The sequence below is a fragment of the Mirounga angustirostris genome, unplaced genomic scaffold (assembly GCF_029215605.1).
Source record: "Mirounga angustirostris isolate CCGP_5_RB_7025 unplaced genomic scaffold, mMirAng1.0.hap1 SCAF_4, whole genome shotgun sequence".
NCBI classification, from domain to species: domain Eukaryota; kingdom Metazoa; phylum Chordata; class Mammalia; order Carnivora; family Phocidae; genus Mirounga; species Mirounga angustirostris.
The window spans coordinates 141,117,008-141,139,538 of record NW_026991712.1 but is presented as its reverse complement, the minus strand read 5'-3'; the positions used below and the strand labels follow the sequence as shown (position 1 = coordinate 141,139,538).

General features: G+C 44.9%; 1 long non-coding RNA gene across 1 annotated transcript in view; it reads right to left on the bottom strand.

Annotated features, from left to right (window-relative positions):
* LOC123859550 (uncharacterized) overlaps positions 1 to 22,531 on the bottom strand; it is a 162,116-nt gene that overhangs the window by 80,699 nt on the left and 58,886 nt on the right. The window contains exons 6-7 of the long non-coding RNA XR_010410924.1: positions 19,670 to 21,092; positions 2,806 to 2,955 (exon numbers count right to left, since the gene is read on the bottom strand). This is a non-coding gene — a long non-coding RNA (uncharacterized LOC123859550). The remainder of the gene's footprint in view (positions 1 to 2,805; positions 2,956 to 19,669; positions 21,093 to 22,531) is intronic.

Genomic DNA, 22,531 nt, shown 5'->3' with positions numbered 1-22,531 from the left:
TTGCCAGAGAGACAAAATGTAGACTACCCATTTTTCCGTATGCGCAGATATGAAGAATCCGATCATATTTTCCTGAAGAGCTCACCTGAAGATCAAATCATTGCCCTCACATCTGTGTAAGGTCCATTGGGGATGGAATGGGATTTTCTTCTGGGTCCTGCCACCCATCCTTTGTCATTCCTAACCACTGCAAATTGCATTTGGGTTTGAACTTGGGACAATGTCATGGCTTTGGGCTGGGTTTTGCTTGGATGTATATATATCACAGTCAGCAGAGAGCACTTTGAAGAGCACACAAAGCCTCTTTGTCTCCCGCCCAGTGAAATATCTTCAGTACAGAGTGCAGCGAGAAAGGGCTTCAATCTAGCTTAAACACACACACACACACACACACAGGCGCACGCGCGCGTGCGTGCACACACACGCTCTTCCCCTTCCCTACCACCCCAGCCCGATCTTCTCTGTAGTGAGACAGTTCTCTGCATAGGCGCAGAGCCTGGTTCAACCGGCCAAGTGGCCTCAGTCCTCTGGACAAGATTTGGCAGGCAATACCATGACAGAACCTCCCGCTTGGAAAATGCTGGTGCCGAGAACGCATCTGGGAGCGGCACATATGTGATTCCACTGGTTTTCACACAAAGAGGCAGACTGTGCCAGTGACCAGCTGGGCACTCAGCTGCAGCCATGGAAGCAGGAGTGAGGGAGCAAACCAGCGATTCTCTTTGCATGGTCTCCCCAAATACCCTGTCTCTGCGTGAACCGTTTCCTCATTACTCGCCTTCCTAACACTATGCCAACAGGAGCCTTCGAGAAGGCTTCACTAAACTCTACAAAACCAGGAGACATGTATCTCCTTAGTCATACCACCAACCATGGTGTCTTACACAGAGCATACTTTCAATAAAAGTTTGTTGAATGGAGGGATGGAGGGATGGATGGATGGATGGATGGGTAGGTGGGTGGGTGGGTGGATGGATGGATAGATGGAATGGATGGACGGATGACGGATGGATGGATGCATGGGTAGAAGAATAAAGCAAGCCAAGATGCTATTACCCCTCTCTAAAAGAACTGAATCCTCTCACTGACAGCCTCAATCTTGACTCTTGATCTCCAGAGAGGTAGTACAGGCTGGGGTTAGCCAGGCCAGAAATGCCCTTGTAGTGCTGCCAATCCTCATTCTCTCCCCCATGGCAGACATTGCTAACAGGCCACTGTGTTCTTGCCAACAGATTCAAGACCTTTCCTCTCAATTCTCCTCACTAGTGGTCCAGACAGGTACTACTTAGCCTCAGACAGGATGCAACCAAATTTCTGTCCCAGGGTTAGAATATTGGCTTTGGGGTCTGAGACCATTGTTAGATCCTGATTCAATCATTTTCTTACTGTGAGACCTGGAGAAAGCTACTGAAAGTAAGATATCACAAAACTAAGCATTTAGGGTTTATTTGGTTTTTTATCTGTATAAAGGAAGATAAAGAACTGAATTCATAAGTTTCCTGTGGAGATTAACAGGGAAATTTAGTTAGGACCTGACATAGTAGGTGCTCAATAATCATTAGTTGCTTTTATCCAGAGACTATTTATGGATTATCAAGTCCCTCATTCCTATGGAAGGTTTTCTCCATCATTGTTAAGTTTATTGCTCAGTTGCTCTCTCCCCGTGGATAACAGAGAAAAGGCAGTACATGAATTCAGACTGCCTTGGTGCCAGAGAAGCAGGACTAGCATGGACTGGGGAACAACAGTGTCTAATTCAGCTAGCCTAGAACAGTTCCGATGGGCATTGTGTGGAGACACAACAGTAGAGTGAACAGATCTAGAAGTAAGGAGGCCTGGGTTCTAGTCAAAGCCCTGTCCCCAACTAACTGGAATCCCATGGAGAGGTCACCTCATTTTTTCCAAGATACAGCCGTTGGATTGCCTAAATGCTAAACCTCCAATTCTGTGATTCTATCAAGTTGACATCTTCTCACATTTCCAAGGAATCTGGGCTTGACCATTCCCACTGAAAAGAAACTCTGAGAACTGGTTAACACTTATCTGTGCTATGCGTCTGGAAATTAGTCCATGTCATGGCCCCCTCATAATGCTGATGATAACATAACACTCAAATCATACTAGCCACGGGTCCAGGATGTGTTCCAAGCCACACACACACACACACACACACCTACACACACACCATTTAACTTCCACAACTCTCTAGCTATGAGGTAGGTAAGATCACAATCTTCATTTCACAGATAAAATACCGAAGCACAAAAAATAAAAAAGTAGCTTGTCCAAGGTCAGACAGTTCTGAGTGCTGGGGTAAGTATTTGAATCCAAACAGTAAGGGTCAGCTGTGCTGAGGCAGAGTGATAGTTGTCCTTGTCAGTTGGCAGGTCTCTTCTCTCCGGGGAGCCTCCCTGGTGGAGAGGCAGGCTGGTGTAGTGACCCAGGAGGAGGTCTCTGGCCCGGCCTGCCTGGGCTCGAGGCCCAGCTCTATTTAACGACTTTTGTGCCTCCATCTCCCCGAGCATAAAACGAAGCTAATAAGCATAGTCCCTCACAGAGTTAGTATACGAATTAAATAAGTTACTCTAAGAAGAGGTTGTCACGTGAAGTCTGGCACCCAGCCAGGGCCACAGAGGTGTGCGCCCTCACTGGGCACAGGAGCCCAGCCCACACGTCCCCGCACTCCTTGTGCCTCACACACACTATGTGCTCGCGTGTCCACCCAGGTGATTTACCTGAGCAGCTCAAGAACATGCGCTGGGGGCCAGACAGACCGGGTTCAGTCCCAGCTCCACCACAGCTCACCTCTGTGACCTGGAGCACTTCAGGTCACTTCTTTTGGAGTCTGCGTTTTCTCTGTTTATAAAATGGGACTCAGACACGCTGCCCCGTGAATCCCACAGAATGCTTGAGCTACTTCAAGTCGACGAGATGTGTGTGTACACGGTGCATAAACTGTTAGATAAAAGAAAAGAGCATAATTAGTTTAGGCTTGATGAAACCACCTCCTGAGGGCCTCTGAAGGCCTCTGCTGGAGGCTCATTCTCACCTTAGGGCAAAAGCAGAAGGGACGGTTGCCTCCAAAGGAGCCCTGTTTGGAGAAATCTTGCTAAGCCAGACAACGTTATCATAAAAGCATGCTGCAGAGGGGCCTTTGATCTTATCAAACTGGAGGAACCACTCCTTTGTGTCCAATATGGCGCAAGTCATGGGTTCGCTGCTCTAGATGGCTGTGTTCCAAAATATTCAAGGCGTTCTGCTAGCAATGACACGCAGTTTGATGGAAGTCAGGCAGAACATGATGTTACAGACAAGACAATATGATGAAGGAGGCATTTATTTTAGTTGCTCTTTCCCTTTAGCGTTGGACACATCTGAGTTTCAGCGCCAGGCTATGTGACCTCTCTAATCGCTGCCGTCTCGCGTAGGCCAGTTGTGAGGGTGAGAGACCTCACACAGACTCTGGCATGTAAGAGACGCTCCATGAACTGAGGAGTCGTTGTTGTTACCATTTGCCCCTTTCAAGACTCCCAGGTTAGTTGTTTCAGCCTGAACCCAGGGACGCAAGAGCCCTCAGATTCTGCCTTCCTGTTCCTTCAGCCTGCTCTGGGCAGCACTCCATGGTCTAAACCTTTCCTGGCTTCTGCCAACAAACCCTCCTTTGTCCCCCTCCCATCAGATAGGCTAGTTCCTGCTGAGAGATGTGCCTCCTAAATGTGTTCCCCATCCAGGTAACTCTTGCTAAAATCTCAGTACAGCCCTTAAAGGCAGCATCCACACCACATTCAACCAGTCAAAACAAATCACAAGGCCGGTCCAGATTCAAGGAGTGAGGAAACAGACTCTGCGTCTTGATGGGAGTTGCTTAAAGTTACTGTGTCACTTTTTAATTCTACCATAGGTAATAAATATAAAAGACCTGGTCCTCAAACCAAGTGGACCTATCATATTTTTGGTTCAGAAATTCTTGCGGTGGCTTTTTTTTTTTAAGACTGTATTTATGTATTTATTTGAGAGAGAGAGAAAGCACAAGCAGGGAGAGGGGCAGAGGGAGAAGCAGGCTCTTGCTGAGCAGGGAGCCCAATGCAGGACCCAATCCCAGGATCCTGGGATCATGACCTGAGCCGAAGGCAGATGCTTAACTGACTGAGCCACCCAGGTGCCCCTGAAGTGGCCTTTTATATAAACCTAAAGAAATATTTGTTGAGACTTTGCTCTTCAGCACTCTGCCAAATACTGGAAAGGAAGGAAGGATTTAAAATATGTTTATGGCGGGGCGCCATCAGGCTCCCCGCTCAGCGGGAAGCCTGCTTCTCCTTCTCCCACCCCCCTTGCTTGTGTTCCCTCTCTCACTGTCTCTCTGTGTCAAATAAATAAATAAAATCTTTTTTTTTAAAGATTTTATTTATTTATTCTTCAGAGACAGAGAGAGAGAGAGAAAGAGAAGCAGAGGGAGAGGCAGGCTCCCAAGGAGCAGGGAGCCCGATGCGGGACTCAATCCCAGGACCCTGGGATCATGACCTGAGCCGAAGGCAGACGCTTAACCATCTGAGCCACCCAGGCGCCCATAAATAAAATCTTTTAAAAAAATAAATAAAATAAAATGTTTATGGCAATGTCTCTGCCCTCCAGGTGCTCATAATCTAATTGGGAGAAAAAACATACACACACCAAGATGAATAATAAGACCAGAGTAGAGGAGCTGTGACAAGGCCAGACATGATTAGTTGCTAAATATAATGTACAGACATTAAGTTCTGAGACAGAAAAGAGGGTGTGTCCGGAGTCATCAGGGAAGTCTTATCAGAGGAGAGAGGATTTAAGATGGGTCTTGAAAGATGGTTGGTTGGCACAAAGCACCAACCTGACATGACTCCCTGACATCCTCTTTCTATCCAGTCTCCCTTTCTAGAGGTCCTTCTTTCAGAAGGGTCTCCCTATAGTCACAGCTTGCATGATTAGGCTCTGCTTCCAATGCTGTAGGGGAAAAGAAGTAAAATCCTAATCCTCAGAAGCTCTTTCCTGGTGATAGACAGAAGGGTATAGTGGAAAGATACTGGATATTTTTAGCCCCCAAAGCTGGCAATGTATATTTGTTTTTCCTCTCAAAGACTTCATTCCTTTATCTTTATCTCTCATAGGGTTTGTTTTTATAGCAGTACATGGAACATCACAGAGGATTTGAATGTAACCCTGCTGGCACATAGTAGACAATAAATAAAATTTATTCTTTCTCGTTCATGCTTCTCCACTGCCTCTGCCATCCACATCTAACTTATTTATTAAATGTCCCATGGAATACTTAGCAAATATCGCAGCACGAGGCCTCTGCTGTGGTACTTGTACAGTAAAGTCCACTCCAAGAGGTCCCAGTATAGATGGGACACAAGAAAAGTGCCCAGTAAATATTTGTTCTTCCTGCTTGCATTTCCTGAAACTCATCATGCTCACTCCTGTCTCTGAGCAACTCACCCACATTGCTCCATCTGCCAGCCCCATACCCCATCCACCAACCGAACTAACTAGCTCATTACCATTCATCTTTGGCAACTACTCCTCCAGGAAGACTTCCCTGCCCCTACTTCCCACCCATCCCCACTCTGGTTTAGGTAGCTCTCCTACTGCTCCTATAGTAGTACATGGAACAGCATAGGATTTCAGAAAATGGTTATGGAAGGATGGAAAGATGGATGGATAGATGGAAGGAAGGAAGGGAGGGAGGGAGGAAGGAAGGAAGGAAGAAGGAAGGAAGAGTGGATGGATATATGGATGGATGGATATATGGATGAATGGATATATGGATGGTTAGTTGAGGTATCCCAATCAGAAATCAATCTGCTGGGGTGCCTGGGCAGCTCAGCCAGTTACGCATCCGATTCTTGATCTCAGCTCAGGTTTTGATCTCAAGTTTGTGAGTTTGAGCCCCATGTTGAGCTCCACACGGGGCATGGAGCCTACTTAAAAAAAAAATACCAATCTGCCAAATCTCCTTTTACACCTTTGGGCCAGTATAAATTGTCTCTTCTAAGGCATACATTTCTCAAATCAGAGAGGGAGGCTAAACTTTCTATGAATAGGTGGGAGTAAATGATTAAGTCTCAGTCTCAGAATAAGAGACCTGCCGTGGAAAATTCCTGCACAGCACGTTGCACACTTAATACTCACAGGAAACAGCAGGTAAGCAACATAATTAGAAGGAGATGCATAAACACGAGGAACAAATGCCATCCCCCTCTGGAAGTTTCCAGGGGCAAACTTAAGACAAGGTCCATGGAGATAAGATTCTTTACCAACTGTCAGACTCAGTAAGCACAAGACCCCAAACTTGAAATGTTTGGGAAGGAAACATTTCTGTCCATGGAGACCGAAGTTAGTGGCTCTGAGATCCCTAGCATAAATCATTTTCATCCTGCCAAAGGCTTCAGTAAGCAAGGGGACCAGGAGAGCCCCTGGTCTCAGCTTCCTAATGCCTACTTTCTCTCTCACTCTGCACAAAACCCCCACCACCCCCTGCCCCACCTCCTTACACAATGCGTCCCATTTTGAGATCACAGAAAAATAAACATTGCTTATTTCATTTGAAACACCATGACATTTTTCTTTAAAAAAACTCATACGACAAAAATAAAACACAATAATTGATTCAAATGTTAAAGCCATGAAGAACATACTATCTGAATTTAATAAAAGAAAATGTATACCATGAGTGCATGAAATGTTAAAGGAAAGTGTCACACAAAAGAGAACTTAATTGATCTCCTCTCTCGTATTTCCTCCCTTGGTTCTTTCCTGCTTGATATCCACACAACAAACATTTATTGACTGTCGTGTTCCAAGCAGTGTGCTAGGCCCCTTGATGTAAGTTGAATGTGGCACAATTGTTTCCCACAATCTAAGGGGGACAGTGAATACACAGTTACTGTACAGTATAAGATGAGAGAGATACATCCAGAGCACAGCAGGGGCACAGAGAAGAAACACCCAAAGCAGTCTGATGGGTCACAGAAGGCTCCCCCAGGGAAACATCTGGAGGGTGAAGGTGATCTCAAGGATAAGAAGGGGTAGGTTTGCCAGGCAAAAAGGATGCAGGTTACACGCAGCAAGAATAGCAGACACGGAATCAGAGCAATGAATCAGCATTCAAAGAACTATGGGCCCCTCATCATGACTACAGGAATGGGGTAGGCAAAGTGAAAGAGAGACACGGGAGTCAAATTATGAAATATCTTTTTTTTTTTTTAGATGTACTTATTTGAGAAAGAGAGAGCAGGGGTGGGGGAGATTCAGAGGGAGGAGAGAGAGAATCTCAAGCAGACTCCCCACTGAGCATGGAGTCTGATGCGGGGCTCGACCCAGGTGCCCCCAAATTATAAAATATCTCACATGCAAAACTGAATTGTACTTTATCTTAAGAGCTATGAGAGCTACTGGAGGGCTGTAAGCAAGCAATACTGTGATGTGATTTGCATTGGGAAAAACGATCCATCATCAGGTGGAGGATGGACAGTAAGGGGTTGAATCTGGAGGCAGAAAGACCACCTAGAAAAGTATTGGCGTAAGCTTGGTGAGAAAGGATGAGGGCCTAGTAGACCAAAGCAACGGCCATAGGAAAAAATGGTTGAGAGTCTTTGAATTTTGGATGGAATCATGTATTTTTGTTTTTTGGTTTTTTGGGGTTTTGTTTTTTTAAAGATTTTATTTATTTATTTGACAGAGAGAGACACAGCAAGAGAGGGAACACAAGCAGGGGGAGTGGGAGAGGGAGAAGCAGGCTTCCCGCAGAGCAGGGAGCCCGATGCGGGGCTCAATCCCAGGACCCTGGGGTCATGACGTGAGCCGAAGGCAGACGCTTAACAACTGAGCCACCCAGGCGCGCCGGAATCATGTATTTTTGGATGAAATTTCCCAGCAAATCATGTATTGTATAATCAGCCTTACCTATAGTTTCCTTTGCATTCTTTTATATTTGCTTTCCATCAGTATCTGGCTTGGGGAACAATGTGTCTTTGCCATCTCTGTGATTAGAAGCCAGCCCTATGTTCTTGGCCTATTCCAATCACTTACTAGCTTATTCCTTCGGGTGAGTCACTTGTTGTCTCTGTGACTCAGCTTCCCTATTGATAAAACAAGATTGTAAAGCTTGTCTTCTAACCTTGCATAAAAATTAAATAAAATAATTTAATATAGTATTAAAAAATACATTGCAAAAATGCCATAAATCATCACACACTGTACTGCATTAGGAATATTTTGGATGCAAATGACAGAAAAGCCAACCTAAACGGGCTCAAGCTAGGAAAAGAACGTGAGCAGATCAGGCTTCAGACACAGCTTGACTCGGGGTGACGATGTCACGAGGGTCCGAATCTTAGGCTTCATCCCTCCTGCAAGGGCTCCATCCTCAGGTTCCCATTGTAGTCTCCTTCTAGACCACTAGCAACTTCAGACACACAGCATACCACCCAACCCTGTCTCTTCTGGTAGGTTCTTCAGAAGCCTGGAACTCTCTCATTGGACCAAACTGCATCATATGTCCATCCCTACGACTAGAAAATGGAACTGATATATTGACTTATCTCTACATCAAGTGCTGTACCCCTAGGTCACCCAAATGTACAGGATGAGAATGTGAGGGACAGTTCTCCTAAAGCAAAAGTGGGGTCTATCAGCAAAGTAAAGGGAAGATATGCGGCGTGCAAGCTCCAAGTGTCCCTTACACACACTTCATAGTCAGGCACCACTCAAAGCCTCTGGTTGCTAAGTAGCTGTGTAGAGATTAACTGACCTTGCTGTGGTTGCCATCATTCTGAGATGGAGCACTTGAGAGATGTGGCCCTTCCTTCCACTTATGTCATGATCGTAAAATGGTTATTTATGGCCAAGCTTTCAAGTAGTCCTCCGAATGCTCTCATAACACCTACAAGCTATTCAGGGATCACCAGGATTCCACAGGACTCATTTGAGAGGCACTTCCAGAGGTAACATGAGGCAGAGGGCAAGAGAGCGCTTCTAGCAACAAGAGAGGGCCTAATGGGCAGGAATCAGATTAAAGAATCTGACCATAATCAATAGTAATTGTATTTTAAGAGGCATCCTCTTCCTCGTTGGAAAGTACCTTCTAGCCCCTGGGAACTTACCCATTTCTATAAGCTTTAAATCATTTTATCAATTTTTTGCATGCAGCCACCTTGTGAGCAGACCCCAAGAGTGAGTTGCTGTTATGTATCCCATCAGAACGTGTCCAAGGGCAGGGAAACACACAAAACTAATAATTGCCTGGCCATCAAGAAAGGTGACCATCAACAACTTAGAAGGCAGCCGCCCTCATTTCTTTGTCCACAGGAGAGCAAAGAGGGGACGGAGATTTTCCTGCCCTGGAGGTGGCAACGTAGACAAACAGAATGCCTCCTTGAAGGCTAAGTCTCAGAATCAGTTTCCTTTAACTTTATTCCTGGATATGTGTGTTGTTCACTCCTCTATTAGAAAGCAAGCTCCTTGAAGACAGAGGCCATATCTTTTTCATCTCTAACACTTAACCACTATGCCTGACCCACGGAAGGTGTTTCACAAATGTGTACTGAATAAATGAATTCACTTTACTAGGCAATGGGCAAATATAAAGATCTAAAAGACAGCTGTGTGCTTAAAGGGCTCATAACCAGGTGGAGTAGAAAATGAGAACATAGCAGATTTGAAATAAGGTAAGGTGTTCTGTGTGTACCCTGCACATGCATGGCCCTTTTCTGTTCAAAGCACTAAACCACAACTATTTCCTTATCTGATTCTCCGGACACTCCAATGATGTTGACATAGCAGATTCATTAACCTCATTTTACATCACGATCAGTTACTTGGGATGCAAGGGACAGGAATGCTCAACCGAAGTCGGAGAACTTATTAGTGACAGAGTTTGGACTGGCTCTGAATCCCAGGTCTGGGCTTTTCTTATGATGTCTTTGAGACTGAATGCAGGGATGTTCAATTCTCCATATCAAAGATGGTGGAAGCGACTTAATTGTTAAAGAGCCACCTTATATTATTAAAAGTGCTTTCATAGTTATACTATCTTTTAATTGTCACACTGAATTCGTGCAGTGATTTTACAGATAAAAGAACACAGACTGCATTTACGTGTCCTGAATCTAAATTGTAAAACTAGTCAGCAACTAAGTCAAAACGAGAATCTAAGACTCCTGAGTTACCTATCACTCCCCGTTTGCCCTTTTTCTGGCCTTGAAAAATCCAGAAATCATAGAATCCTTGGATGGTAGGAATAAAAGAAACCTTATGTAGTGTACCCTCCCACACCAGGCAGACATCCCTTCACCCAGCTTCAGTGAGAACGTACTACTCACCACTCGGAGTATAGACCATCCACTCTTAGAAATACCTGGCATTGATCTTTCTGTCATTAGCAAAAAGAATTCTGACTCCCTGCCATGTCCACTCATTGGTTCTGCTTTGGTCCAATTTCTGTTTATGTTTACTGGGTACCTGCCATGTGCCAAGCATCTTGTAGATAGGTACTGTTACTATGCCCATTCTGCAAACAAAAGAACTGGGCCTTTGAGAGGTTAGAAAACTTACCCAAGGGGTTAGACCGGGTCTGCTGCTTAAAAAAGAAAAACAGTGCTGCCTGTGGCTTGTACTTCAGAGATACACAAATGAAATGCACGTCTGCCTCTAGATAGGGCAGATAAGACCAGTTTTGTAGACAGGGTTCCCTCTATGCCACTCTCCTGTTTTACAAGTCAGTAAATGTTCAAGAGCTCCCAATCCAATGTATGAGGTTAATTAATAATATGTAAAAGTTTATAGTTTATACAGTATAATCTCATAAACATTTATTAGTATGCTAATAGAGAGTAATGGCCATGTGAGCATAAAATGAGACAGGGGCTGGATGACAGCGTGAAAGAGCTGTCGAAAAAGCGTGGTATCATTTTTTACCAGAAAGAGCATTTCAGGCATGATCTCCCTACAGATTCATTTTCCTGGTTGCACGTCTACATGACCCTGACACGCTTGAAAGGATGCTGACCTTAGAATTGGGAGATCTGGGGTCTAGTCCTGACTCTGCCCTTAAAGAAACAGAATTGACCAATACTGAAACCTACTCTGTGTCCATGCTCTGCTAGGGTCTTCCCCAGTGACTTCTCCATTTGCTCTACCTGGCTGAGCTCACACAATTGCTTGGCACATAAGGCATATTCAATTCTATTTATGCAGGGGCGCCTGGCTGGCTCAGTCTATAGAGCACACAACTCCTGATCCCAGGGTCATGAGTTTGAGCCACATGCTGGGTGTTGAGGTTACTTTAAAGAAAATCACTTCCCCAAAATAAAAAGATGCAATTCTGTTTATTCAATGATGCTGAGTTGAAATGAAATCGCTCTCCCTCTCTGGGCTGTTTTCTCACCCTATCTCTAGGGGTCTTTGTGTATTGCTCTCCTGGTTCCAAGGAAGCCTTCAACCAACTCTTCCAAACACATCAGGCAAATGACATAAATTTTAAATTATCCCACTTTCTTGAAGTCTAATGCAAAGCAGTTCAGTGCAAGAGAGATGACATAAGAGACGGGGCACCTGGAATCTTGTCAGTCACTGCCCTCAATGGCCAATGGCAAGGCACTTGACGTAATGTACTGCAGTCAGTTTCCTCATTAGAACCACAGAGATAATAAATAGCCCATGACATGAGAAGGTCATGAAATATGTGTGGGTATCCAGAAACTCATACATGTGCACTTGTCTCTCTGCACCACTTTTGACTGAGCACCAACGATAAATAAGCTGTCAGGCTGGGACATCGGGAATACAAAGACGGCTAGAATTTGATTTCTGCATTTAAGAAATTCACAATGCACATGTAATGGAGAGTGGAGGACAACAAGTAATCCTTAAACCAAAAAAAGTTAGAAAGAAAGTTTTATGGGGAAAAAAAAGAACAATTAATTTCATTTAGATGGGATTTGTCAGAGAATGCTTCATTAAAGAGAAGGATCGCATTTTTAACCCAGCCATGAAAAACGAGCAGACAATTTTGCAACTTGTCTTTTTTTAACCTAACACTTTGTTTATAATGCATCTAGATTTTGTTTGTTTTAACTACGATCTAGTATTTTGGGTTTTTGGGTTTTGGGGGGTTTTTTTGAACCACAGCACATTTTTATTTGCCTCCTAAGGGACAATTAAGCCATTACTACTTGTGCATTTTTCGATTGACTATCCCTGTCCATGCTTTGGGCACATGTGAGATCTTTCCCTATCAGGGACAATTGTGAATAAAACTACTAGGTATTGCTAAATAGCTCCCCGAAGGACATGGGCAGATCCATACAATGATGCAAAATATAAAATCACATAAACAATGTTATGTATTATATGTGGATTAAAAGCACATTGGGAACGATTACATCTGACTTCACCATGGAGCTTACCTCTGGAGGGGAAAGGATAAGGACTTTAGCTAATGTCCGCATCTCTCATCAAGCTGGGTGATGGGCATGAGTTTCTGGTAAACAATTTCTGTTCTCTGAATGAAATGTGAACTAGCTCATAATAAATCCTGTTTTTTTGTTTTTTTAAGACACAGCGAGAGAGGGGAACACAAGCAGGGGGAGTGGGAGAGGGAGAAGCAGGCTCCCAAGAAGCAGGGAGCCCAATGCGGGACTCGATCCCAGGACCCTGGAATCATGACCTGAGCCGAAGGCAGACGCTTCACGACTGAGCCACCCAGGCACCCCAATAAATCCTGTTTTAAATCAGAAGACCCGCATCAGGCTGAGAAATGGGCAGAGGTTGGCCTTCCCAGCTGAGGGCAGCATGGCACAGAATAATGAAAGCACAGCCTGGTCTGGATGGGGCACATAGCATGGCTTTGACGAGAGTGAAGGATGTTGGGATGGGAAAGGTAAATGAGAACCAGCTGCCAAGGTATCTGGTCTACCTTCTGAAACCAGTGAGAAACCGCTGGTGGTCTTTGAGGCCTCCAGGCCTGTGTGTTTCTTGCTGGCCTCTCCCACTCTCAGGACACCACCAAGTGCACCAATCACCTACCCCTCTTGCCACTCTCCTCCTCACACATCTCCTGACCTCTAGCAGATGCTGCAGTCCTGAGCTAGAGAGCCAGGCATTTGGGAGGCCAGGGTGCCTCCATGGCAGCCCTTTGAGATGAGTCAGCCCAGAGCTGCTAACGTGGAAAATGTGTATTGTCTCATGCACAGGTGTGAGAATAGGGGGAACTGTGAGCCAGCATCCGCCCTAAGCCCTAAGCTCAATGAGAATTCAAACAATCCCCAGAGCCAGCAAGAAGAAAATTGTCTCATAAAACTTCCCATTGATTTTAGTTGGATCCTTATAAATTCCCGTGGGGCCAGATTGCTTTTAGCATGATTAATATCCCTGCCTTCCCTGAGGCACGTTCGTTTCTCTCTCTCTCTCTCTCTCTCTCTCTCTCTCTCTCCCCAACCCCCCAAACATGTACACAGCCACACCACACACTCACACCCTCTCACACACACACTTCCTGTCACACACACTCAGTCATGCTCTCCAGTGGGGACATGTGCACACACAGAGGCGCATGGTTTCTGTGTGAGTGTCTCTCACACTCCTTAAACATAGGGTTAAATGTTTCCCTTGTCAGGAAACTTCAAGTCTGTTTCCTTTTGCAATGTGTTTTTCACACTTATCTCAAATCTGGCTAGGCTTTGCCTTATGACCAAAATTTTCCCTTGAAAACAGCCCGAGTTCACATAACCCAGAGCACAGGCCCTGCATCAATCATGGGGCCCGATGATGGGTGGGTCGGCCCCACGAACCAAAACAAGCCACTCAGCAGCTTGTTCTCAGCTCAGCTGGGCCTTCCCAGGGTTTATGAGGGAAGAAGACATCTCAGTGAGTCCTTCACCCAAGGGAGCACAACCAGGGGCCAGGAACATGAGGGGCTTCACAAACATATAAAGGAGCAAACATAGCTCTAGTCTTTGTTCAGGGAATCACGAGGAATCAGGAGAGGCAGAGTTACCCGGCCCTCCCCACAACACAGGGAAAACTCCAAATGAACCTACACACAGAAAATGGTCACAGACCATACAGTTTCCAGCAGATTTCAGCCTTCAGGACTTGTTATTTTGGTGGAGAAATTAGTGTGTGTAATAAGAAGGGAAAACTTCCATAGTAGTTCTTTTTCAAAGGCACACGGCTAAGCAGAGACGTTAGCTCACATTTACTACCATCCGGAAAACCCACTTCTCATTCAAGAAGTATTCCCTGCCAGGTACCGCATGCTGTCCACTCCTCAAGCTGTCTCCTCCTTGGAGGTTCCTATCCACTCTTCCAATTCTTAGTCTTAACCAAAACCTACCAATAGAAGGCAGATTCCAGCTGGTAAGAAAGAACTTGCAAGAAGCCAAATTGCCCAGAAATGATAGAGGGCCCTTTGAGCAGTAGAAACCAATGGCCAAAAGAAGAGTGGGCTTGATTGAGTTTTGGAGAGGGGGCTTCATACAGTTCATGGCACTTCGGGAGATTTGTGATTCCAAGTGTTAAAAAACAAAATTCAACTGAGTAAACTTTAAAGATCTTCTTGGCTTTATTCAACGATTCATGAGTCAGGCAGCATGAAAGACTTTTATAGGCAGAAGGCAGCAGGAACAAGGAAATATTGGCAAAAAAAAAAAGACAGATTGGTTATGACAAGGCTACTTTCTTTAAGGGCTGACAGGGGTTTATCAGGCAGATTACCTAACTAGTGCTGATCAGGTGCTTCCTGATTGACTGATTTAAGATTCCATTTCTAGGAGAGCTGAAACTGTAATTAAGTTAAGTCTTGGTTTGATGACATGGGGCTTAGCATAAGTGACTTCATTTCAGGTCTGTTGTCTTATTTTTAACACAAGCTCCATCTCAGACCTTACCTACCACCTAGAGGGCAGTAGCCCTTCCACCTCAGAGCTCCTACAGCTCATCACAAATACCTGTGTCTTTAGTGATCTTCCCATGTGCAGAAATTGTTCTCAGATGAAGTCTATGGAATTTGAAAGCACAAACTTGACCTCATTCTTCCATCTTCCCCATACCTCCTCACACAGTGCTGGCACATGGTGAATAAATTATTTTATGGATTGGAGGGCTTTGGAAAGGAGGTGTATACAAAAAGATGGTCCTGAGAATGTTCTCTCTGGATGGTTTCTAGAAGGCAGACAATCCAGAGTGGGATCATGTCAGGATCTCCTCCCATGATGGTAGCTCAGATCCAAACATGGTGACACATGGTGGACCTTGTCTGTACATCAGTTGTGCCCCATATGGGGGCCACTGGAATATCTGCAGGTCTTTAATGCACTCTCTCTTTTGTAGCACAAAGTGGTTAAGAGCAGGGACCATGGGTATTAGGCTGCTTGTGGTTCAGATTCCAGCTTTACCTCTTACTAGCCGAGTGACTTTGGGGTTCACCGATCTCATTGTTAGAATAGGGATATGAAGAGATTTTACCTCCTAGGGCTGTTGGGAAATTAAGTGCTTTGTTGCATGTAAATCTATTTAGAATAGTGGCTGGCATATTTATCTAACAACAAATATTTACCATGTGTCAGGCACCGCTCTAATTGCTGAAAAAACGGCAGCAGTTAAAAACAACAAGCAAAAAAATCCATGTCCTCGTGGAGCTAATAGTCTAGTGGGGACATTGCCCTAAATATATACCATTGGTCTTCATAATTAGTTTATAGCATCACCTATTGTCTCCCCTACTGACCTGTATATCCAGGCCTGGTAAAGTTCCAGGCACATAATGGCTCTTCAGTCAACAGCTCTTGAATGGACAATGACTAGATGAATCCATAACTGTAACATTGCCATATTTATGTCAATCTCAAAATTGTATCAGCCAACATGTACTGAGCCCTGGTCTAGGGGCTTAAATATTCAGACTCAATTAATCCTCACAACAAACCCTCAGGGCCAGTACTATTATCCCCCTTATATAGATGAGGAAACAGGCAGACAAAAGTTAGAGACCTTGCTCAGGACCAGTGAGCCAGAGTTCATGCTCATAGTACCCATGCCATCCTGCCTCTCAAGAGAATAGAATAGGCCAGATTTTTTGCATGCACAACGGACAGTCTTCCCACAATTAGGAGGAAATCAGTCATCACTTGGACAATTGCAGTCACCTAACTCACCTGGCTGGCCTTGGTCCCCTCCCCACCCCGCCACCTGCACAAAGCAACCAGGGCTGATCACCCTAAGTGACAGATCTGATCCAGTCATCTGGTCCATTCCCTGCTGAAACACCTGGGAGTCCCTGTTGTCTTTAAAATGTTCTTCAAACTTTTCTTCTTCTACTGATCTACTGTAAAAAAAATACGTTTTACATGGTAGCCCAGTACTTACAAACACATATACATAGAATTGAAACAAAAGTTCTCAGAAGCAGCACCTTCCCTTCCTGTAGGCAGGGATCTTGTGCTGGATGTATTCTCTTCCCAGGTCCTCTCTCTACCCTCTCCATCCCACCCTGCCCTGGGTTCTAGGTAGCTGTGTGACATGGGCAAGTTAGTTACGTCTCTAAGGCTCAATTTTCTTCCCAGTAAATAATAGAAATGGTAATAATAACACCCAGCTCATATAGGACTGAATGAGGTTATACATATTCAGGTCCTAGAGTACGCCTGGCTTCTAGCAACACTCCAAGAAATGTTAGCTAGCATTATGATTATTTTGAGTAGAAATAACAATAAATGTACATTAATTTTCACTAAGGTCCTTTAATGCCTGGCTCTGATTTAGTGGAGAGACCTCAGACCTAGGAAGTGTGTCCACAGTCTTAGAGCTACAAGATCCAGATGACTATTTTAGAAAGAAAACCAGCAACCCGTTGTATGAGGCAATTTTTAAAGCAAATGCAGATCATTTTCCCTACAGATTCCAGTTGTCCCAAACTGCATGTTAGAAGACATCTTTTCAACTGAAGGGCAATTTCATCTCTGGCTGTGTCTTACTGTGTCCAGAGTCAGAAATCTGAGCAGGTGACATTCCTAACAGACTTACCTAACACCATGTTTCAGGTTACTGGGGAGGGAGGACCCCTGGGTCTCCCTTGTGAGATTATCCTTTTGCATAAGTACAGGCAGTGGCTTTTTATTCTCCAGAACTCAGGATTATTCCCAAAAGGCAAGCACCCAGGTTAACAGCCAATGCTAAAAGGTGCCAAGGTAGTCTATTAAGGCAAAAGAAAAACCCCAGGTTATAAGTCACTTGGAAGGCTATTTAATTATAAAATGTGTGAGGCTGAGTTTTAAATGTAAAGGTTCATATGGGATGTTTCCTAGGACTCTTTGAAAAGTGTTAACTAGTTATCATTATACGAAGTTTATGAATGTACCAAGCCCAGGGCTATATATTATTTCCTAGGCTCCTCAATAATTCCCAGTTACAAGGAGCTGGTATTCACTATTTAGACATTCCAATGCAGGCATCAAATTTAAGGCAAAAGCCTTGAATGTAAATGTTTGTATCAATAGTTTGATCACCGAAAACTTTTCTAACTTTGGAACATGTTGAGCATCTATAAATAATGTTTAAACAGCCACCTTCTTACCTTCTCCCTCCTATACCCCAACAACGTGAATCTTCTTCCTAGCTATACCACACACACACACACACACACTAACCCATTTTGAAAACATAATTACTACTGATAGAAACGGCCTGGCACAAAACATGTTGGTCCAGAAGATTAGCCACGAAGTATCCTCAAGAACTCCACCCCAACTGAAACCCAACTCTTCCAGTTCTAAGAATGAATGGGGTTACAGTCCTTGATGCCATTCATCCTTTCTCCATTTGTCACACTGTGAGATCAAATCAAGAGGGAGGGCTGGGAAAGGTTGGCAGATGTTACCAGAAACCACCTTTTCATAAGTCCACATTCAAGTTTTCATTCTGCAAATACGCTAGGGTTAGGGCAGCATAGGGAACGGGAGACTATGTTCCAAAAATGAATAGATGCTGGTCCCTACCCTCAACCTGGTCATAGAGCAGGAAAGGGTACAATGATACCCCAGCAATGGGGAATAGTGTGGTAACTGCTATGGCAGAAGTCTGAGCAGCCTCCGTGTGCCACGCTGAGAGAGCTGGACCCAGTGGGGTGCAGGTCAGTGCTTAATAACCAGCTCTCCGAGGGAAAAGAAATCCTAATATGTAGTTCATGCCAATTGCCACCATGCAAATAATCCCACTACGACCAGTTTGAAGCTAGCAACATGACATCACAGAACAGAGACCTGGAACAAAGTGTGCAGTAATACACCATTACATAGTACTTCCGTATAGTTACAACAGATGGAAGCATCCCAAGTACGGATCAGAGTGAAAGTTAATAAAATAATTTGGAGGCAATAAATTTTGAGTACTTATTAACTCTGTTTTAAATATCATTTATTTGATTGTGGGTTGATATAATTTGAGTTTTAGTAGTGGCTGTCTTTAACAACCAACTTCTAAAATTCCTACAGCTTTTAACAATTGACTGTGACCAGTGGTTTCAACCCACTTGAGCGCACTTCTAGACGGACATCACTCGGGCAGAGGGGTGACCGGGGCACCAGCGGCAGGGTGGGGATTCAAGAGGCCAGACGTGAGCTATTCCCCAATATTTAAGGGGAACTGAAAGCCAAACACAGATGAGACAAAGTGCTGACAGCAGACCACAAAGGAGGTGTAGAGCAGAGTTCATATGAGGCCAAGTCATGGTCAGAAAGAGAACACATGGGTCAGGAAAGAGTGAGGAGTTTTCTGGAAGGTGTCACAGATATCTGAGAGATTGCATTGCTTATGTTAACAAATAATATTTTTTTTTAAGATTTTTTTTTTATTTATTTGAGAGAGAATGAGAGACAGAGAGCATGAGAGGGAGGAGGGTCAGAGGGAGAAGCAGACTCCCCGCCGAGCAGGGAGCCCGATGCGGGACTCGATCCCGGGACTCCAGGATCATGACCTGAGCCGAAGGCAGTCGCTTAACCGACTGAGCCACCCAGGCGCCCAACAAATAATCTTGATAATCATTCACGAGCACTTAATAATCATTACAGAGCATTTAACATAGACTGGGTATTGTTTTAGTTGCTTTGCCTGCTTTCCCCCACGACGGATATCCCCATTTTACAGATGGAACAGACAGCCTAACTCCAGAATCTATGGTGGCATCTGCCTTGCAACACAGGTACATGTTGGTGTCAGGCTGGTTTCAAATGCTGTACGACAGGGCACGTGGGTGGCTCAGTCGGCTAGGCGTCTGCCTTCGGCTCAGGTCACGATCCCAGGGTCCTGGGATCGAGTCCCGCATCGGGCTCCCTGCTAGGCGGAGAGCCTGCTTCTCCCTCTACCCCTCCCCCGTTCATGCTCTCGCGTGCTCGCCCTCTCTTTCTCTCTCTCCATGCTCTCTCTCTCAAATAAATAAATAAAATCTCTAAAAAAAAAAAAAAAAAGGCTGCACAGAAAACACACAATAAAGGGAAGAAACCCCTCAAAATGGGATAAATGCATGTTTTCAAGACTGTGTTCAAACAGTTGGCCCAAAATAATATACATGTTCAGAGATATTATCACATATTGCCTATGGGGGGAAGAGAGGATCATGAAATTAAGCAATGGTTGATCTTACCTTTTGGTGAACCAGATGCACTGTGAGTACGATGATGGAAAATACAAAGATGATCCCTGACTTCACGAAGTTCCAGTCTTCATCTTTTACCCCTGTGCCCCAACCCCTTGGATTTGACACCATAAGCAGTCCATACTTCCTGAGTCTCCCTTCTCCAAGCACAGTGGCTTTGGTCCCCCTTGATCTCAGGCCAATCCCTGCAAATCCCCGCAACCTGTTCCCAGCCCCAGCCTGAGCAGAGTCCTGTGTCCTTGCTTGCCTCCAGGGGAGATTCTAGCCCTCGAGTTCCTTGAGGATTTGCAGAAATTGTTTCACAGGGTCCAGCACAGTGCCTGGTACAATAAATACTTGAACTGACCATCAAGTTTGCCAGAAGAGAAGGAAGACATTATCACAGTTTCATATTTATTAGGCCTTCTCATTTTATGATTCCCTGCATGGGACAGAAGCCAACTGCCCCTCTTCCCTTAGGAAGTGGCCTTCTAACTCCGAATGACCCAGTATTGCACATTCCCGACAGAGAACCCCAAATGCCTCCCAACTGCTTTGGGCTGGCTGGAAGCTTTCAACTGAGTCTCAAGACGTGTCTTCTTTGCACTTGTGTCTTTGGATCGTTGGGGCACGTGAGGAAGAGCTATCAGGAAGGGTCATTATTGAGCACGCAGTGCTTCGGGGAAGTGAGTGATCAGGTCTCACCCACCGACCTGGGAAAGTTTCCATGAATTCATTTTCCTCTCACCCTTTGTGATGTTCCATTTGCTAACTCAGGCAGGGGGAGAGGTCTGTTTTCAATTAGGGCTTCTCAAAAAAGTGTTTTTCAATAGCCTGTAAAAATAATCCAATAAAGGTCTTAGAGGTGTGAGCTGTTGTCATCATCCTGTTTGGAAAACGTCACTCAGAATGCACCCAGAAGTGAGAGGGGGAGGTTGTGACGCCTTCAAAAAATTAATTTGTGAAATGAACCTGCGGGATTAGCTGTCCCCCTTTGTGCCAGCTTTAATGTGTCCTCCACCAGGGAAATCTGAGGCTTTGGATCATTAGCTGGGTTGGATCACGTTACCCTGTTTGGCTCTGCAGAAATCACACTTTTCATTTTGCCTTTAATCCTAAAGGTCACCGGGAAGGTTAGCCCCAAACACAAATGATACTTTGTGGTCTTACTTTCAGACAATTATCAACTCATAAATCTTGGTCAGACTGTAATGAGAGTGCAAGAAATAATTGAATTCAGTCCAGACGAGCAGTGTCAGAGGCGGAGACACCTGAGGGGGACGTGAAAGGCGAAGAGGGGGTAGAGGCTCGGGGTCTGGGAGCCAGAAAGCCTTTGTTGACTCCCGTTTGTCCTTGTTGAATCGCTCGCTGCATTTGGAGGTTTGGATGGATATGAGTGAGGCCATTAAAGATGGTGCCGGTCCAGTGGGAGCTTGGAAAATAGAGGGTAAGACCTAAATAAGAACTCAGAGGCAAAAGCAGCCAGTAGAAAGGAGACAAGAGAGGAACCTGGGACTGAGATGCTGAGAGTCCCAATTCAGCCAATGACCATGCTGACTGGCCCCAGGAGAACCATTCACCACCAGTGCTGGGACTGAGGCAGCCAACCCCTCCTACATCACAAGGTTGTCATAAGGATCACATGAGATAATACACTGAAACTTTGTTTTTTTTAATCCTCAAAAGAGACAGTATTCTTAAGCATGTTAACTCTTTAACTAATCCACAATAATTTGTAGAAGACCCTGTTGGCTGTATATTCCTAATACATCTAAAACTTGTCTACTTCTGGGTCCAATCCAGCATCATCTTTCTACCCAGGTTATTGGAATAGTCCAATAATCATTCTCTCTATGAATGCCCCTCCTCCCTAACCCACTCTCTATCCAGCATGTAGTCATGATCCTTTAAATATGTCATGTTACTCTTCCAATAAAAACCCTCCAAGGGTTCCCCATGTCACATGAGTAAAAGCCAAAGTCTCAGGATTCTCCACAAGACCTTGCATGATCAGGTGCCCATTTCCTCCCTGACTTCATCTCCCACCGCTCCCCACCTTGCTCATGCTCCTCCAGCCACATCAGTTTCTTTGCTGCGCCCCACACCCCCAGGGTATGCTCCCACTCCAGTCTTGCTCTGACCCCTCCCTTGGTATAGAATGCCCTTTGCTTGGATATATACACATGGCTACTTGCTCATCTTCTACTCTTTACGCAAGTTGCACTGTCCCTGACTAGTTAAAACTGCACCTAACTTTTTGATTATATTTGTTATCTGTCTCCCCCACTACAATGTATGCCTCATGGGATAGGGATCTCTGACTGTTTTCTTTATTGTACTCCAGTTCCTAGAAGAGAGCCTGACATGGAATAAGTACCGAATATTTGCCCAACTGAAATGAAAATTTGATTTCTAATGGACCGGATAGATTGCTATCTGACTAGAGCTCTCATTTACGACACTGCTTAGATACCGAAGTGACTAATAATGCTGCCTGAATTTCCAAACCATTTTTCTGGAACTACCTGGACAAAGCCTGGATGAAATGTCTTATTTTGTCGGTCCGTGTGCCCACCTATGTGCCCTCCAGAGCAGCATGCACCATATTTGGTTTCGGTTTGGTTAGTCTAGAGGCTCTTCCCAGTTTGGTCAGAATTTGGAGCAGGTTCTTCCCATCTGGTTCTGAGAAGGGACATATCTAGGCCAGCTTTTCAAGAAGTCAGGGCAGGCTGAGGGGTGAGCGCGTCTTGGTGGGGGAAGGAGAGGAACTTTGCACCACTGTGCCTTCCTAGGCAGCCTGGCTTACACCCCCAAGCAGATGCTGCAAATGCGTAGCAGGCTGGCACCAGCAGTAACAGAAAGCGAAGGAAT